Source organism: Bison bison, unplaced genomic scaffold, assembly GCF_000754665.1.
Source record: "Bison bison bison isolate TAMUID 2011002044 unplaced genomic scaffold, Bison_UMD1.0 scf7180017864298, whole genome shotgun sequence".
Taxonomy (NCBI): domain Eukaryota; kingdom Metazoa; phylum Chordata; class Mammalia; order Artiodactyla; family Bovidae; genus Bison; species Bison bison.
Window position 1 is genome coordinate 3,881,868 of NW_011494870.1, and position 12,061 is coordinate 3,893,928.

Genomic DNA, 12,061 nt, shown 5'->3' on the forward strand with positions numbered 1-12,061 from the left:
AAACTAACTCAGAAGATATGAATTGATTGAAAAGCTACCAGGGATGCCCACAGTATGTCATCCATCTCCTTTTCAGGAAATTATAGCAGTAAAGAGAGCAGACAGAAGCTGTAAAATGGTAATAAAAATGTATTTTAATTAAATTATTCCACAATAAAGCTAAAAGGAATATGAAAACAAGAGCTGAATATTATCCTCATCATGCTTCTTGAATAGCTTGTGCAAGAAATTATTTTGAGATGAGAGCTGAGATGGTTACCTACTATTTCTCCCTGGTTCTCTCTCTCTCCTCTGTATTTTTCTAAGTCTCCTTTTCTCTTTGTCTCTGTCCCTCAATCCTCTCCCTATTGCATCTTTTATTTTATTTTGCAGGAAGTATAATCTGAGTGAAGACTCAGATGCCTCAATCCATTACCTTTGAAAGTACAGGGTATTAGTGAACTTTGCATCACTGTGGGTTAAAATTGGCATAAAGCAAACTGTTGCTTTATAGCTCAGCTTGTTATACCCTTAAAACTTGTCATATGCCAAGAGATACAACTGCCAGGAAAGCTGAGTCCAGGAAACAATAACTTTCACATTTTTGTCATCATAATCCAGATCTAAATTCACTTTTGAAAAAATTCATGCATTAACCAGTCATACTTTTCAAATAAAAATTGGGGCATGTGGTCCAACAAAGGATGTTTTATCATTTAAATTCAAAGTGTTACAAAGTCATGAAAAATAAATTCCATTTATCTACATATTGAATAAATTTACTTTATTGAAAAAAAAATTATAAGAAACCAAGGCAGTCCCTGGAAAACCCAGGATGCATCATCGTCGTTATTTCTACCAGGCAGTTCCAGGTGCTATTTGGTTGTAAAGCCCACAGGGTATTTTGTGCAGTGTCTGCCAATGCCTCAAAAGCTTCAGAAAAGAAGTTTTTGCAATCCATGTGAAATCATGTGAACTGAGTATTTGGCCTGCTTAGTTATCCCAAGAGTCTGGTTCAGTAGTTCAGGGTCTGGCACACTAAATACCTAATAAATGTAGATTGAATAAATGAACAAATGCATGAACAATCTAAGATTATCCACATAGAAAGCTGGCCAAGTTTCATCTCTGTCCAGACTGAGTAAAAATTTCTTAAGATTCATCTGGAAGAACAACTTCTCAGGACATCTGTCCTATAAAGGGAGGTATTTATAATGAATAATTAACAATGGATTTCATTGAGATATTATCAACCTGTGGTATACCCAATATTATTTGTCAAGCCTCTATTCCCCTTGGAGTCGGGCTCCCTGGTGATATTTAAGTCCAATCTCATAAATTTTCAAACTTGTTTGGATGCTTTTCATTTGAAAACCTTAATCTCACATTCAATTCACAGTTCTTTTCTTCTACCATCCATGATTACTTTGGCTACCTGACATGAAGAGCCAACTCATTGGAAAAGACCCTGATGCTGGGAAAGATTGAGGGCAGGAGGAGAGGGAGGGTGAAAGAGGATGAGATGGTTGTACAGCATCATCAACACAATGGACGTGAGTTTGAGCCAACTCCAGGAAACAGTGAAGAAAAGGGGAGCCTGGTATGCTGCAGTCCATGGGATTGCAAAGAGTCAGGCACAACTGAGTGATTGAACAACAGTAACAACTATACATGATAGGCTAGACAATGTTCTGTAGGCTGGGAGTAGGAGGTTGGGAAGGCATGGATGGGTCTGGGTCTTCTCTCATGCTACTTCTCATCATCTTTGCTGTCAGTCCTCTTCTGGGATTGAAGCAAGAATGAAGGAGAAAAAGGATGGCATTCTGCAAGCAACCACACATGGTAAATTGGCTTCTCTTCCTTGTTGACAGATCACTGTCTGGCCTCATTTCCCCTTTCAGCTTCATGCTGACTTGCTCATGAGAGGCATTCATAGATCCTCAGGTGGGACCTCCAGGGGGATCTTCCTGCCTAACTCCCTGACATGGGGTTTCTGTCAGTGGCTCAGCTTTTTCCTCCCTCACCTCAGGCCCATCTCAGGTGACCCACGCCACATCCTCTTACCTCCTTTAAGCAAAATGTGGCCCCTGGGAGAGAGTTGTGATAGAAAAAAATCCTAATTCTCAGTCACCTCACTTCAGTCAGATTCCACTCACACATCCTTATCATACCAAACACAGACATATGGGCTCCACCCTGGCATTTCTCTTTCAACTCTGTCCCATCTCTGGCCCTATTCTCCATGCTCAAGCCTAAAGAACAGATGACTGATCAGTTCAGTTGCTTAGCATTTTCTAACAAATCTTTCCTCATCTGTGACTTATATATGGAGTGGGAGGAAAAAACAATTTAGGCACTCTCAACCCTGTGGGAAGGTCAGAGAACAAATACTTAATCCTTTCTTATGGAGGATGGAATAATTACTACTTTAAACAATTCTTCTTTTTCTTCCCTTCACTCAGTCATGTCCAACTCTTTGTGACCCCATGGACAGTAGCCTACCAGGCTCCACCATCCGTGGGATTTTCCAGGCAAGAATACTGGAGTGGGCTGCCATTTCCTTCTCCAGGGGATCTTCCCAGCCGAGGGATTGAACCCAGGTCTCTTGCATTGCAGACAGATGCTTTACCATCTGAGCCACCAGGTACTTTAAACAATTAGTACTTCCTAAAAGATGGTATCTCATTCTCTATGCAGATCTATTTAATATTTGTGGGGTAAGAGAGGAGAAAGTGGGTTCATTTCATTAAACCATTGATTTTTGTCTTCCCTGAGGAGAAGTAGTTAGATTCCTAGATTGAGATATATTGCAATTAAACTAGTACCTTAAACTAGTACCCATTATTCTTACTTGGAGCCACTGGTAGAGTGATCCCTGAAACAGAGAATCACAGTAACAGACGGCTTACTATGTGGCCAGGGTTTTTTTTATACATAATGCTCTACACACATCAAGCCATTTTTTCTTCTCATAGCAACTCTATGAAAGAGATATTAGTAAATCTCTTTTATAGTAAATTTGTAAAGAGTATTTCAATGTAAATCACTAGGGCCTTGGGTATACCACTCAGTGTTTATTAACTTGTTAGATTTTTAAAATTCATTTGGATAAATTATACTAATTTAGAAGATATTATTATAATCACCTCACAACAGATCAGTAATGATTCCCATTTACAATAACTTGCCCAATTTCACCAAATCAGTAAGTGTTAGAATTAGAACCAGGTGTTCTAATTCTAAGCCCAGTGTTCTTCCTTGATGGAGCATCATTAATGGGAAATTCTATTTTTCTTATTATTAAAGTTCAGGCCCAGGGTTGTTCCATTTCCAGACAACATCTGTGACATGCACCAAGATGTATATGGAGAGCAACACACATATAAAATCATAAAATAGCAGACAAACAAGTGAGTTCATTCACAATGAGTTCATCCAGAAAAAACTAGATTCTGGTGAGGCTTCTCCATGAATAAAAGACTGAAGTTGTCACAATATGTACTATTCTTGGGCTTCTAGTAGATACTGGAGTGGGTAGCCTTTCCCTTCTCCATGGGATCTTCCCAACCCAGGGACCAAACCAGGTCTCGTGTATTGCAGGTGGATTCTTTACCGGCTGAGTCACAAGGGAAGCACTATCTATCTGGTAGATAGTTTTCTGATGTTTCCACTTGGACCAACTTGATTCAAAAGGCACTCAAACTACTGTAGAGCAAGGCAACTTGGACTGCAGAGGAAATCTCATGTAGTATGCAAATATATTTACCCCATGTGAAGTGTAAAAGTCACTCAATAGTGTCCAATTCTTTGTGACTCCATGGTAGCCTGCCAGGCTCCTCTGTCTATGGAATTCTCCCAGCAAGAATACTGGAGTGGGTTATCATGCCCTCCTCCAGAGGATCTTCCAGACCCAGGGATCAAAGCCAGGTCTCCTACAGATTCTTTACCATCTGAGCCACCACATTTAGAAACATGTTTTCCTATATCTTAATGTCTCATGGCAACTATACTTCAGAGTAATTTTTAATCCAATAAATATTCTGCCCTTACATTTACAATTTGTAACATAAGAAAAGGAGCACTGATTCAGGTAGTATCCGAACCGCTGTGAAATATTGGTGCTGAAACAAAGACTCCCATAGAGACCCAGATTTCCATGATAAAAAGAGAAAGGTGAGTCCCAAAGGCACTGGGATTATCTCCTCACATATATAACCTTCAAATCCACCCTTCCTAATTTCTGAAAGTCTTCACAGCATTACATCAACCATTAGAGATTAAACTCTTTCAATTTAACCAAATGAAAAGTCCAACAAAGGATCAGTTTTATCCATCAGTCAGATATTGGCAGGAATCATATCAATTAACAATTTCATCCTATCAATTGACAGAGGCACTGGTGAAATAGACACATTTCAAAAAGCTAAAAATAAAGTTGGAGGGTAAAGTGGCTGTTAACAAGAAGACATGCACAACAATGTTCACTGCAGCCAAGTTTGCAGTATTAAAAAACCAGAAACATTCTAGACGCCCCTGAGGAGAATACAGTGTATTATGATGGACATTGCTGACAGGATATCATACAGCAGTAAATATCAACAATTGGATTAAATACATGTCAAAAAAGCAATGCTTAGAGAAAAATAAGAAGGGAAATTTTTTCGGTGCATTTTTGAGTCTTTAAAAAAATTACTATAAGAAATACTGCTAAAGGTTTTATGCCATTACAGTGGTTAAAAATATTAGCATATAACAAACTGCTCAATATCAAAAGCAGCTTAATATCAAAAACAACCCAATCAAAAAATGGGCAGAAGACTTGAACAGACATTTCTCCAAAGAAGACATACACGTGGTCAACAGGCACATGAAAAGATGTACAATAGAGCTAATTATTAGAAAAATGCAAATCAAAACTACAATGAGGTATCACCAACACCAGTAAGAGTGGCCATTATTTAAAAGTCTACAAATAGTAAATACTGGAAAGAGTATGGAGAAAAAGGAACCATCTTACACTATTGGTAGGAATATAAGTTGGTGCAGCCACTATGGGGGACAGTATTGCTGCTGCTAAGTCACTTCAGTCATGTCCGACTCTGTGCGACCCCATAGACGGCAGCCCACGAGGCTCCCCCATCCCTGGGATTCTCCAGGCAAGAACACTGGAGTGGGTTGCCATTTCCTTCTCCAATGCATGAAAGTGAAAAGTGAAAGTGAAGACGCTCAGTTGTGCCCGACTCTTAGCGACCCCATGGACTGCAGCCTACCAGGCTCCTTCGTCCATGGGATGTTCCAGGCACAAGTACTGGAGTGGGGTGCCATTGCCTTCTCCAGTATTAAGGTTTCTCAAAAAACTAAAAATAAACATCATATGATCCTGCAATCCTACTCCTGGGCATATATCCAGAGAAGATTCTAATTTAAAAAGATACATTCACCCCAGTGTTCATAGCAGCACTATTTACAATAGCCAAGGAATGAAAGCAACTTAAATGTCCATCAACAGATGAATGGATAAAGAAGACGTGGTATGTATACACACACACACACCAGAATACTACTCAGCCATAAAACGAATGAAATAATGTCATTTGCAGCAACATAGAGATTATCATATTCCTAAAGTAAGTCAGACAAAGATAAACATGATATGGTATCACCTATACATGGAATCTAAAAAAAATAATACAAACTTGTTTACACAATAGAAACAGACTCACAGATATAGAAAACAAGCTTATGGTCGCCAAAGGAGATAGTGAGAATCACTCAGTCGTGTCCAACTCTTTGCAAACAGACTGACTGTAGCCTACCAGGCTCCTCTGTCCATGGAATTCTCCAGGCCAGAATACTGGAGTGGGTAGCCATTCTGTTCTCCAGGGGATCTTCCCAGCCCAGAGATCAAACCCAGGTCTCCCACATTGCAGGTAGATTCTTTACCATCTGAGCCACCAGGGAAGCCCAAAGGAGATAGTGGAGAGAGACAGATTAGTTTAGGGGCTTGGGATTAACATATACATACTACTATATATAAAATAAACAAGGATACACTGTATAGCACAGGGAATTATACTCTATAATTATACTCAATAACCTATAATTGAAAAGAATTTGAAAAAGTACACATATATATATATATATTTAACAGTTATATGTACAAAAGGAATATATATATAAACAACTTAGAACAGTGCTAAGTGTACACTAAGTACTCAATAAACACTGGTCATTAATTATTTATGCCCAGGTATATGTAGAAATATATGGCTTCCCTAGTGGCTCAGAGTGTAAAGAATCTGCCTGAAATGCAGGAGACCTGGGTTCAATCCTTGGGTCAGGAAGATCCCCTAGAGAAGGGAATGGCAAACCACTCCAGTATTCTTGCCTGGAGAATTCCATGGACAGAAGAATCTGGTGGGCTACAGTCCATGGGGTTGCAAAGAGTCAGACACAACTGAGTGACTAACATGCTTCTATATGTAGAAAAGTATAATATCATCTGGAACTCATGATATTAGATGCCTTTATTTTGGGGGCTCCAAAATCACTGCAGATGGTGAGTGCAGTCATGAAATTAAAAGATGTTTGCTCCTTGGAAGAAAAGCAATGACAAACTTAGACAGTGTATTAAAAAGCGGAGACATTACTTTGCTGACAAAGGTCCATCTAGTCAAAGCCATGGTTTTACCTGTCATGTATGGATGAGAGAGTTGGACCATCAAGAAGGCTGAGCACAAGAGAATTGATGCTTTTGAACTGTGGTGTTGGAAAAGACTCTTGAGAGCCCTTTGGACTGCAAGGAGATCAAACCAGTCCATCCTAAATGAAATCAGTCCTGAATATTCATTGGAAGAACTGATGCTGAAACTCCAATACTTTGGCCAGGTGGCCAAAGAATTCAAAGAACTGACTCATTGGAAAAGACCCTGATGCTGGGAAAGGTTGAAGGTGGAAGGAGAAGGGGATGACAGAGGATGAAATGGTTGGAAGGTATCACTGACTTGATGGACATGAGTTTGAGCAAGCTCTGAAGCTGGTGATGGACAGGGAAGCCTGGTGTGCTGCAGTCCATGGGTTCGCAAAGAGTTGGACACGACTGAGCGACTGAAGTGAACTGAACTGAACTTAGGGAGAAACATAGCAGAGAGGTCAACTAGGAAAACATGAAAACTTCATCTTTATTCAGTGTTACAACAAAATAAATATATGAAACCAAAGTACAAATAATGATGAAGAAAATGATGATGGTGATGATGATGTTAATGATGTTAATGATGCCAATTTTAAAACCTGAATGTCAAAGAGTAGAAGCAACACAAAGGCAGACAGACCTGAGGATGAGTCAAGACAAATGTCACAATTTTAAAATATGTCTGCCTTGTTTTAATTGAGGCTCAGGCATGGGAAGGATGCCAGATTAATGAACAGAAGAAGGAAGACTTCAAGCAGAGCAGCTGGATCAGCCTAAAAGGAAACCTTCTAAGCAGGGGGCAGAGCAAGCTGATCTGCAATTCAAAGAGTAAACAAACTTCTCAAGAAGTTAGAGGTAACAATACCAGTGCCTTCTAATTAGAGCTGATACCTAGAAAGTTTATTCAAACAAGAACTGGGCAAGTGACAGGATTTAGAGGATGCTGATATCACTCATAAGCAAACACTCAACGGCTTGAAAAATACCTGGCAACGATGTCACAGACTTCAGTCTCTGAGAGGTCCTAAGGAGGAGCAGCCATAGGGGACTGGGCAGAAGGGCCAGATACTGGGATGCCATGAAATCAAGGCCAGAATGGAAAGAGCTGCAGAACTGACCTAATCCTGCAACACAAAGCTAGAGCTACAGCTCTAGAAGTCGATTTCTCCTTCATAGGTGCTAGACTGGGTCTACAGCTTGTGGAGTTTCAAATATTATAGCACAGCTAGAAGAATCTGAAGGCAAGGGACCAGACCAGGCAATTTACACAAGAAAGCTCTGAGCTGAGACAGGCTACTGCTCTCCCACATCCCAAGGTTCTTCTTTCCTCTCTCCCTACCGTTCCACCCTCTGTATAGTTTTCCATCCATCAAGAGGACTAACTAGCATCACAGATTTGAGGCTGTTCCAGAAAGTCCTGTTTAGAAGTGGGCCAAGTAATTTGCCTCTTTGTCCTTCAATTTCCTTATTTCTATAATTGGGATTATACCACCTAATTTAAATGTTATAGGATTCATCATAGTGATACATTCAAGAAATTTAGCCCACAGCCAGGCAGAAAAATGAAGAAGGAAATGGCAATCTACTCCAATATTCTTGCCTGGAGAATTCCATGGACAGATAAGCCTGGTGAGCTGCTGTCCATGGGTCACACAGAGTCGGACACGACTGAAGCGACTTAGCAGCAGCAGCAGGCAGAGAAAATGGTGAATAAATTGACATCAATTATTTCTAGCACTCATCACTTAGTAGGCATTCAATAAATGCCTTCAAATTAATTCAACTAATTAATTCAATGTGATGTAAAAAGTTGGAGCCTCTAGGCAGATGACTACTAGCAGAATAGCTGAGTTAATCCAAATATATGTCTTCTTTTTCTCCAGATGTGAGGGTCAGTTGTTATGAATTCACATATACTTTAGGCTTTCATGATTAGCCTTTTACCTCCTGACATCTAACTTGAAATTTTTATTCTACTTTCAGAATTGTGCTACTTTTCCTTTTCAAATGTCAATGTCTGACTGAATGTAACACTAGGCGAGTGGAACACAAGGACAATAGTCCAGATTTTGACAAAGATAACCAAATACTTAGCAACCAATGCAGTTATCAAAGCTCACATATTCAGAATATCAAATGTACAATAAACCACAGAATTCACCCATTTCTGATATTTGGCATTTGCCAGTTTCCGAGCTGCTACTCTGAATTCACATACACATCTCCTGATATATGTCTCCCAATACATGTTTCTCAGCCAGAAACATCAAGAATCATGGAAACAAATTCTAAGTGATATTTCTTACTGGGTGGTCTCCAAATGGCTTGATTGCCTATCCAATTAAAAAAAGTGACTTCAACAAACACTCTCTGTTCTACTATCATTAACTAAGCTTCAACACACATTGCTTCTTTATTAACAAAAGTGGATATAAAATTTAATTTCAATAAATTTTCTTTTTAATTTAAAAAATTTATTGGCCATCTTTTTTATGAAGGATGTAACATTTATTTGACAGGTTTAAGATACAAATGTTAAACAATAAAATATAAAAATAATGATCAGACAAATCAGATAAGAAACTCAAATGCCTATGGAGGCCTGGAACCAAACATAGAGTGAAGAGGGTCAGGCAGAAGATAGTGGAGGAAAGTATGGAGACTGGTAGAAATTGGGAGGCCATTCACTGGTTTAATTCAATTGATGACACACAGAAATTCCAGTTCAGGATTGCTAAAGTCTCATATGATCCATATAAGGCAGTAACTGGCCATCTTCTTGACAGATATGATTAGGTAACCATTGTTTTGACTTTGGGGTAGGTTGCCAAAGAGCTACTCCTAGAACTGTAGCTGTCAGGTTTCAGGTTTTTATATTTGTATTTATCTGCTATGTTTCAACCCACAGATTTAGGACCATCTTTTACTTTGTGAAGTATAGTGTGCTTTAAGTTAATAAACATGCAAGAATGATACTGAATCAGTCCCTCCAAAAGGTGGGACTGTGGTCTTCCTTCAGAGTAACTCATAGACCATTTGTGAACAACTCACACAATGACCAGATGAATGTACCATTTCTAATCCATATACTAAATCCTGATGAAGCTTAAGCTATTAATATTTTTAATATTACATAACAATTGAAATGGAAGTTCTAGTACTTTGTCTTCGTTCCCTAATGGATTACCTGCTCACTTCATTATACGTATGCTCCTAACTCTCTTCGGAGACTACTGAGATGAATGATTTACCTGAGGTAATATACACTTCAACAGCAACAAAAATGTTTGGGGAATAATAAAAATAGTCTTATGAGAGTCCACTTAAAAAAAATTACCTGATAAGAATCTCACACAGAAGAAGTCCTGAACTGTATAAGCAAACAAATTCTAAAAGTGTCATTTGCTTATAGGCCACACACATGAGCAGAAGAGAAGCTGCACAGAATAATGTTGCCATAAGCCCCATCATTAATGGAAAAAAGTCTTGCTGGGGTAGCAGCAATCAGAAACTTCTTTGGACATCCTCCATATGCACTGTACTTAGGATGAAATATTGGTTCACCAGGCTTTGCCTTGGCCTGCTATGTAAGTCACTGTGTGATATTTATGGTGTGTCTGAATCTAATCTGTTTCTCAATGCCATCCTACTCAAACCAGACCTGGTTGTACTGACTCATGATTTCCACAGTAGTAATAGTAGAATGATACACAGAGCCTCCGAAAAGAACCCACTCACTATTTCCATTGTCATCTTTTGGTTAAGTCAGTTCTGAAAAGGCTATTGTAAGATGAATCTATTAATTGGAAAGAAGTGTTTCATTCATTAGAGTATTGCCTTGTATCTTACGGTTGATTTGAAATATAAATTTATAGGCAACAAACCAACACTTTAAAATTCTTACTTTAAATCCTTTCCTCCAAAATATTTTATTTGTATTTTGGAGAAGCAAATGCCCTACTTTGCACATATATTCATGTTTTCCATCTCTTCCCCACCCTTCTGGTTTTAAATAATGAATAATATATATCTCAGTGTTCCACTTCTCCTTGGAGAAATTTATGAATACCCGAAAGGACTACTGTGGCATATATACTCCCCATTTAAAAACTTTTAAAAACTATTTTCCATGTCTACAAAACTCAAATATGGTAAAGATTTATTTGTAAGTTTTTGGGGAAGCCAGGTAATATTTCTCCAGGAAGAAAGGAGCTTTGTAGGTTATTTATAAAGTGGTAATGCGTGTGTATGAGAGAGAGAGAGTGCAGTTGTATGTGGGACCACAGTTAAATATTTTCCAGTAACTTGGAGAAAAGGGACCTTAGAAATGACTTGGCCTAATGTCACTGATTAACATAGACACAAAAATCCTCAACAAAATTCTAGCAACAGAATCCAACAACATATTAAAAAGATCATACATCATGACCAAGTGGGTTTTATTCCAAGGATGCAAGGATCTTTCAATATTTGCAAGTCAATCAATGTGATACACCATATTAACAAATTGAAAGATAAAAACCATATGATTATCTCAAAAGACACAGAGAAAGCCTTTTACAAAATTCGACACCCATTTATTATAAAAACTCTCCAGAAAACAGACATAGAATGAACATACTTCAACATAATAAAAGCCATATACAACAAACCCAAAGCAAACATTATCCTCAATGGCAAAAAACTGAAAGCATTTCCTCTAAAATCAGGAATAAGACAAGGGTGCTGACTCTCATCACTACTATACAACTAGTTTTGGAATTCATAGCAATAGCAATCAGAGAAGAAAAGGAATCCAGACTGGAAAAGAAGTAAAACTCTCACTGTTTGCAGATGATGTGATCCTCTACATAGAAAATCCTAAAGATACCACCAGAAAATTACTAGAGCTAATCAATGAATACAGTAAAGTTGCAGGATATAAAACTAATACACAGAAATCCCTTGCACTCCTACATACTAACAATGAAAAAACAGAGAAATTAAGTAAATAATCCCATTCACCATAGTAACAAAAAAGAATAAAATACTTAGGGATAAATTTACCTAAAGAAACAGAATACCTATATGCAGAAAACTATAAAACACTGATGACAGTGTTGTGTCAAAGATGACACAAATAGATAGAGAAATACACCATGTTCATGGATTGGAAGAATCAATATAGTGAAAATGAATATACTACCCAAAGAAATCTATAGGTTCAATGCAATCTGTATCAAGCTACCAACAGTAGTTTTCACAGAACTAGAACAAATAATTTCAAAATTTGTAAGGAAACAAAAAATTTCTAATAGCCAAAGCAATTGAGAAAGAAGAATGGAACTGAAAGAATCAACCTTCCTGACTTCAGACTCTACTACAAAGCTACAGTCATCAACACAGTAC